This window comes from Otolemur garnettii, unplaced genomic scaffold (assembly GCF_000181295.1).
Source record: "Otolemur garnettii isolate 467f Iridium unplaced genomic scaffold, OtoGar3 scaffold00099, whole genome shotgun sequence".
In the NCBI taxonomy this organism is placed as follows: domain Eukaryota; kingdom Metazoa; phylum Chordata; class Mammalia; order Primates; family Galagidae; genus Otolemur; species Otolemur garnettii.
In genome coordinates this window covers 7,698,761-7,705,644 of record NW_003852494.1, presented here as the reverse complement: position 1 = coordinate 7,705,644, position 6,884 = coordinate 7,698,761, and positions in this window count along the sequence as shown.

Below are 6,884 nucleotides of genomic sequence, written 5' to 3'. Positions count from 1 at the left end.
CTGACCTCCAGAAGTCTGTGAGCCCTTAAAGGGGTGTTGCTTTCAGCTGCTGAAGTTGTAGTAATTTGTTACAGCAATAGAAAACGAATACACTACTTCCCAACCTCCTGACCTTACGCCTATAATACCATTTGAATAACTGCACAGTATTTCTATACATGCACACACTAGGATTTATTTTATCACTGTCTTCTTACTGAACATCTACACTGTTTCCAATCTTTTTTGAGGTTTTCAAATCATTTTGATATTCTAAGCAACCTGATAAGGAACATTTTATAGCTAAATATCTGCACGTATTCTGAAATTCCAAAGGTGGAACTGAACAATTTGGTTTTCATAAACATGACTAATTGCCCTCCAGAAAAGTTTCACCAATTTATCTTCCCATTGGTGAGCACACCCATCTCTCAAAACATTGCCAGCACTGGGAGTTAGTTAGGTCAAGGGACAGATCATGCCCCCTCTTTTTTCATTTTTGTTTATTATTTTTGAGACGGAGTCTTACTCTGTGCTCCAGGCTAGAGTGCCTTGGTGTCAGAGCTCACAGCAACCTCCAACTCCTGGGCTCACGTGATCTTGATCCTCTTGCTTCAGCTTCCCTAATAGCTGGGACGACAAGGTGCACCACAACACCTGGCTAGTTTTTCTACTTTTAGTAGAGATGCGGTCTCGTTCTTGCTCAGGCTTGGTTTGGAGCTCCTGAGCTTGAGCAATCTACCCACCTGCACCTCCCAGAGTGCTAGGATTATAGGCCTGAGCCAACATGCCCTTGTTTTGCTTATTTATTTATTTATCAGGGTAACAAAGAGATGTTTAGAAAGAACAAAGAGAAAGTTTAGAGCACTTCCAAAAAGAATTGTTAGTGGGTTCCTCTTGGGGAAGAGCAGAGATGGAGAGAGACCTCTTTTTGCATTTTTAAATTATTGGTATAATTTGACTTTTTCTTCATGGAAGGCATTTGTATTGATTTCTTTCTTTCCTGTAGATGTGTATGCATGCATATGTATTGCTTATATTGGCTGAGACTTTTTCAATTATAGGTGACAGAAAGTCACATTTGCTTAACCAAAAAAAAAAAAAAGAAAAAAAAAGCTTTAGGGCTCACAATTGAAATATCAAGAGGAAAGCTACTTTCAGAACCAAGAACTACAAACTTTCTTTTTGAAAGAAGATCTGTTTCTCTCTCTCACCTCTACCTCCTTTTGGGTTGCTTAATTCTTTGATTTCACTATGTGGCCCCAAGCAACTTCAGGCTTCTATATTTACATTGAATAACTCCAAGCTCAGCAGAAAGGAGAATCACTTCTTGCTTATTTCAGAGGTAGGTACTGAGATTGGCCTTGACCCAGGGGGATCACATATCCATCTCTGAACCAATTACTTTACAGCTCAAGAGATGGGATACTGCTGCTTGGTTGGGTATAGGTCAAGTACCCACTTCCAGCCTCCAGTCCAGCCAACCACCCCGCCCCCAACCTCCACCACCACAGGGAGCAGTGGTTAAGGAAAATTCAGGTGCAGTTACCAGAAGGGGAAAGGCTGGTAACAAGATCCTTTGAAGCACCCAGCCCTTTGCTGCTCTAGTTGTATTTATTGGATATTTACCCTTTCAGAAGATTTTTACAAATTCTTCATAAAATATTAACTTTGTGTTAATGCATTTCAATTTTTTTTTCAGTTTCTGTGCTATTCACTGAAATAATTATTTTTATATACACAGTTTTGAGTTTTTATGTAGTCAAATTAAGTTACTTTTTCCTTCATGGCTTCTGCTGTTAAGTGTTAGGCTTAAGAAGGCATTCCTTTCTAGACGGGTGTGTCCCAGCTACTTGGAAAGCTGAGGCAAGAGAATGGCCTAAGTCCAAGAGCTGGAGGTTGCTGTGAGCTATGACACCACAGATCTCTACTGAGGGCGACAAAATGAGACTCTGTCTCTAAAAAAAGAGGAAGGAGGCATTCCTTTCGCTAAGATTTTACATTTGTGAATATTTTCTCCCAATAGCTTTACATTTGGGGTTTCTTTTTTAATTCATCTGGAATTTATGTTGCTGAAAAATGTAAAACCCATGTTTCCCACATTGAGTTGTTTATTCCAACAGAATTTATTGAATAATCCATCTTCACCCCGGGGACTGCAAACCCCTTTATTATCATATCCCACTGAGGGATGTTTAGCTTTCATTATTTTTAATTGACATATAATTGTACATAATTATGGGGCCCAGGGTGGTATTTTGATCATGCATACAATGTGTGGTGATTAAATCAAGGTGATTATTGGCATATCCTTCTACTTCTATCAACTTTTTTAGCTTCCACATATGAGAACATGTGGTACTTATTTTTCTGCCTGGTTTATTTCACTTTGTACAATGAGTTATTTTATACATGTGCTTCAATTCTTTTTTTTTTCCCCCGAATGAAAAAGATTTAATATAAAAGTTCAAGTTTCACATAAAAGATAAAATGTATGAAATATCCTCCCGTTAATGAGTTCTGCTTTTGCATGGTCTCTGTTTTAACTTTCTTGCCATCTCATCCCCTGGGCGTTTCTATAGATCTTATTTTCTGTTCATCTTCATTGATTTTTCCTGTAAAGCCTAGCCTAAACAAAAATTACTTGTAACTACCAATTATCTGTTTTATGATTACGAAATAGGTTACAATTACTCATAAGGAATTATACAAGTGGCGGCTAGAGTAGGATGTTAGGTGTGGTTGTGCATTTGTTAACATCTAGCATTTCTTGCAATGGGAGGAAAGCAGAAGTTCGGTTTCTTTCACTTACTCGCTTCTACCTCCCCCCCTTCCACCGGTGAATGCCAGACTTTGGCAGATGTCTTGTGGGTTTTTGAAACACAATGGTACCCTAACAAGCCTACGTTGCTATTTAAAAGGGTCAAAAAAAAAGAGTGCTTAAAAAAAGTCAATTCAAAACCCATCTTTCTGATCATACTCTCACATCCTCTGCAAAAATAAAGCCAAGTCATTCTGAGAGCTGAATTAATTCTGCAAGTTGGGTTTGGGCTTAAGGATGTAAGTTAAGACGTGATTCTATCCCATCGTCTGGCTGTATTTTTCCTTACGTCACTTATATTTTATGCTTATATTCAGATTATTTGTAGCCATAAAAAAAATTTTGCAATAGCAACTCCCTGAAATAAAGAGAATTTATGAAAACTCTGTACTCAAGGAGAGTCAAAAGAACTATGACATGGCCCGTGGCTATCACAGGGGTAAGGTCTATTAGAGTTCCCCTAGGGAACTGGGGAATCTATAGAAGCACAAGGGGTCAGGGTTCAACAGTTATTTCCTGGCTGAATGAGCAACGTGTGGATGACACAGAGAGGCCATGATGGCAGCTTCTAAACCAAAGTTTTGAGGAAGTGGAAACTGGAAGGAGACACAACTGTCTGGCAAAGAGCTGTGCGCAACTGAATGAAGATGTGAAACAAGAGGTAGAACTGTCAGGAAAAAAGCCAAGACATCAGGCAGCCCCTGAAATGGCCTAAAGGCTTCTAAATTCCCTGCCTTGCATAGCATCTCCTTTGGGCTCAGCACCAGGTGAGGCTCAGGGACAGGATGGAGCAGAAGGCAGAACTCTGTTTCAGAGTGAATAGCGCATTTCCAGTTCTGGGTTCCACTACAGGTGTCTCTGCACTGAGAGATCTTCTACTCCAGCAGGTCCTTGAGGTAAATAGCCTGCCTACAAAAATAAACATGGTAAGACAGTGCTACGGATCCCATAGACACTGTGAGTCAGGTCACTTATTTATTTTACTTGCAGAGGAGAAACACATACGATCACACTCAGGAGCGGGGGTATACGGCAAGCAAGCGTCCCCAACAAAGTGGTAGAGTCTGCTTACAGGACCGTGTGGTCTACACTGTGCAGTCCAATGTGGTAGCCCATAGTCACATGTGGCTGTGCACACCTGGAGTGTGGCAAGTTTAAGTGAGGAACCGAGTCTTCCATTTTATCTCATTTTAGCTAGTTCTGTTTTATGGGGGGGTGGGTGGGGAGGGTCTCCCCGTCACCTGAGCTGGAGTGCAGTGGTATCAGACTAGCTCACAGCAACCTCAAACTCCTAGGCTTAAGTGATCTTCCTGCTTCAGTCCCCTGCCTACTCCTCCCCCCACCCCCCAGCTGGGACTACAGGCATTCATTACAGTACCTGGCTAGTTTTTCTATTTTTAGTAGAGACAGGGTCTTGCTCTTGCTCAGGCTGGTCTTGAACTCCTGGTCTCAAGGGATCCTCCCACCTCAGCCTCCCAAGGTGTTAGGATTACAGGCATGAGCCACCATGCCTGGCCTATTTTAGCTAATTCAAGCTCAAATTATAGTCACATGTAGCTGGTGGCTATTGTGGGAGGAGGATTGTTTGAGGCCAGGTGTTTGAGGTTGTAGTGAGCTATGATGATGTCCTGCCCTCCAGCCCAGGTGATAGAGACCCTGACTCAAAAAATAAATAAAATAAAGATAAAAAAAGGGGGAGCTGATCTAGTTTGGAAGGTTTAGCAAACAAATGCTTGAGCTGACAACCAGAAAATGAGTAACATGAACAGATAGCTTAGAAGGCCCAATTCTGGCACTTAAGTTACTCAAATTATTATTTATCACCGGCTACGTGTTAGCACCATGCTAAGCATCAGACTGTCAGACATTTAAAAAAATTAAAAATATTTAACGCATGCTACTGCAAATCTTATAGGCAGGATTACTTAACCAGGTGACCTACTGGCAAGCCTATTTCCCAGGAATTAGCTCCATCCTCCTCTCAGCTTGCAGTAAGGATGGAGGAAGGAAGAGGAAGTGGTCCTAACACTAATTGAATCACTGGAGCTGTGAGTACCATACTGCAGGCCCTTTTGGGATACTTTCCACCAGGTCCCAAGCACTGGCCTAGTTGCAGTGGTCATAATGAAGAATAAGACACAAAACATTGCATCCACAAAGCTTAGAACTATGGGGACTACGTACAAGTTGGAGAGACAAAGGAATAAAAACATGTAACAGGTAACATAAAGACAGGATAAATGGTTTGGGATAGACCCAGGAAGGTCTGGTCAAATACATGCTTCTTAGGAATTAACACTTGGGTTGGAGGGTGAAGAACCATGAGATGCCATTTGTGTGACAGTGGATAGTTTGCGGGCTGTTCCTGCAAAATCCCCCAACAGGCTGGAGCTTAAAGGTTCTAGGCCAGCGATTCTCAAGGGGAGCAACTTTGCCCTTTGGGGATCCTTTGGCAATGTCTAAGGACTGAAAGGGGTGGCCTTGCAAATTGTAATAACAGGATACTTAATCCTGCAATTTCGTAGTAACAGTTAAAGATCAATCCTTTAAGTTCCCTTGCTAATAGACACACTACTCCATAGGACTTCTGTTTTGAATAACTTCAGAAGTGGGGCTGAACAGATGGTTAAAAGTCTTTCTCTTTCAAAACTGGGTGTGAAGGTTAGGCTTAGTAGCTCACATCTATAAACCTAGCACTCTGGGAGGCCATGGTAGGTGGATTGCTTGAGCTCAGGAGTTGGAGACCAGGTTGAGCAAGAGCAGACCCAGTCTCTAAAAATAGATGGGAGTTGGGGCAGGTGCCTATAATCCCAGTTACTTGGGAGGCTGAGGCAAGAATAGCTTGAGCCCAAGAGTTTGAGGTTGCTGTGAGCTGTGACGCCAGGCACTCCACCAAGGGCAACAAACTGAGACTGTCTCAAAAAAAAAAAAACAAAAAACCCCAAAATTGTTTTTGAGAACCTATTTTTACCGAGTTCCTGAGTAAACAGCAGGGAAGAAGCTTCAGGCTTCAGCCATATCTCTAGGGCAGCCTCTGCCCATCTCCTCCGATAATCCCCCATCTACAAAGAAAGGCAGAGCAACTAGCTCTTGGACTTTGACATCTGCCCAGCTTGTTATCTACTTCTCACCAAGAAGAAACGTGGATGCAGCAGGTTCTCAGCTCTATACCATCAATTTACAACCTTCTTCATTTAAATATTTATTTTTGAGACAGAGTCTCATTTTGTCACCCTTGGTAGAGTGCTATGATGTCACAGCTCACAGCCACCTCATACTCTTGGGCTCAAGCCATCCTCTTGCCTCAGACGCCCAAGTACCTAGGACTACAGGCACCCGCCACAATGCTGGGCTATTTTTAGAGATAGGGTCTGGCTCTTGCTCAGGCTGGTCTGGAACCTATGAGCTCAGGCAACTCACCTGCCTCAGCCTCCTAGAATGCTAGGATTACAAGCGTGAGCCACCGGCGCCGCCTGGCCCTACAATCTTCTTTAAAATCACCTAGCCACTTGACTTCAAGTGCTGGCTTAAAAGGATGCCACACCATCTTCTTGCTCTTTTCTCTTACTTTCACCCCCCCCTCCTGTTAAAAGGATACATTTTGTATCTTTGTGTCTTAATCTCTCTGTAAGAAATATTTCTTGACTGGCACTTGTGAGCACCTACTGAGCTTTCCACCCTTAGACATTTTCTTTTGTCATAACCAGGCCTGGCATGGGTGACGTTGTCTCCTAGTGGTCAGCAGAGGCCAGAAATGCCGCTGAACGTCCTAAAATGAACAAGTACCCTCATCAAAAAACCACCCAGTTAGCCTGGCCGGACGTCATAACTTACGCCGGTAATCCCAGCACTTTGAGAGGCCGAGGAACAAAGATTGCTTAAGTTCTGGAGTTCGAGACCATCGTAAGCAACACAGGGAGGCCCGTCTCTACACAAAATAGAAGAATGGGTGGCCCACAAGGTGCGCACCTGTAGTGCCAGCTACTAGGAGGCTAAGGTGGAAGGGTCGCTTTGAGTGCAGGAGTTGGAGGCTGCAGTGCTGTGATCACTCCACTCCACTCTAGCCTGGGAGACAGAGCAAGAA